Raw genomic sequence first — 1,137 nt, 5'->3', positions numbered from 1 at the left:
CCAATGCCGCAAGCAGTGGACTGGGTGACCAGCGCGACCTGGCTTACTGCCTGTTGCGCGCTGTGCCCCAAGTGCGGCGGCCGGCCCGGCTCCACGACGCCGGCCCTCCCAGAGCACCCTGACGGCATGTAAAGTCTCTACAAGGGGACGGGCGGCGCCGCAAGGCCCATCCCCGCCCCGTCTGTGCGCCCCACGCCCCCCTGCGTCTCCCTTCCCCCTCCTGCAGGCTCTGCCCACTCCAGACCAAGCCAAGCAACCAATTCCGGCAGCGCGGAGCATATATGAGCCTAGGGGCTGTCGCCATGGCGGACCAGTCGGGCGGGCCTCTGCCGCCGTACCAGGCCCAGCCGCTGGCCCAGCTGCCCTCCCTCGACCTCTCCAGCCGCGCCGACAGCGACAGCGGGCTGTCGCAGGCCTCAGCCGGCTGCCTGGACCACGCCGGCGCCTCGCTGCACACCGCGGGCAGCGGTGGCGCGGAGCTCGACGGCACCGGCGCCTTCTTGCAGGACGCCTTTTTGGGCGGCGGCGGCCTGCCGGGCCCCGCCGCCTCGCCCCCCCAAAAGGTGGACGCCAAGAGCAGCGCCCTCAAGGCCCTGGCGGGAGTGTCGGCCATCGTATCCAAGTCACGGTGAGCACCGCCCGGCCGCGGCTGTGCCTTTTTGGGAAACGGCCCGGAGGCTGTGCACGGTAATGCAACGGAGCCGTCTCTGGGACCTCCCCAGTTGTGCTGACCCTTTCCACCTGCCCGCCTGGCTGCCCACCTGCCCGCTCCCCGCAGCAAGGTGGACGCCGAGGCGCTGCAGACCATCAAGCTGCAGCGGGCCAAGGCGCGGGCCGAGGGGTACCCGCCGCAACTTGGCGGCGCGGGGCCGGCGGCGGCGCCGCCGGGCGGCCGCGCCACGCCGCCGCCCGCCGGGGACGGCCCCGGCATCTCCCCCTTTGCCTCCGCCACCAGCCAGGGCATGGCCCGCACGCCCAGCGCCTCCAACCTGGCCGCGCTGCACGGCCACGGCGGCGCCGCGGCGCTGGGCCAGGCCACCTCCCTTCCCATCAGCATGCAGCCTCGCGGCCTGGCGCGCCGCTCGCCCTCCGGCACGCCCCCCGCTGGTGCGCCCGCGCTGGGGAGTGGAGGCGCGG

Source organism: Chlorella variabilis (assembly GCF_000147415.1).
Source record: "Chlorella variabilis unplaced genomic scaffold CHLNCscaffold_7, whole genome shotgun sequence".
Classification (NCBI taxonomy): domain Eukaryota; kingdom Viridiplantae; phylum Chlorophyta; class Trebouxiophyceae; order Chlorellales; family Chlorellaceae; genus Chlorella; species Chlorella variabilis.
The sequence above is the reverse complement of the archived record's forward strand: the minus strand, read 5'-3'. Positions refer to the sequence as shown.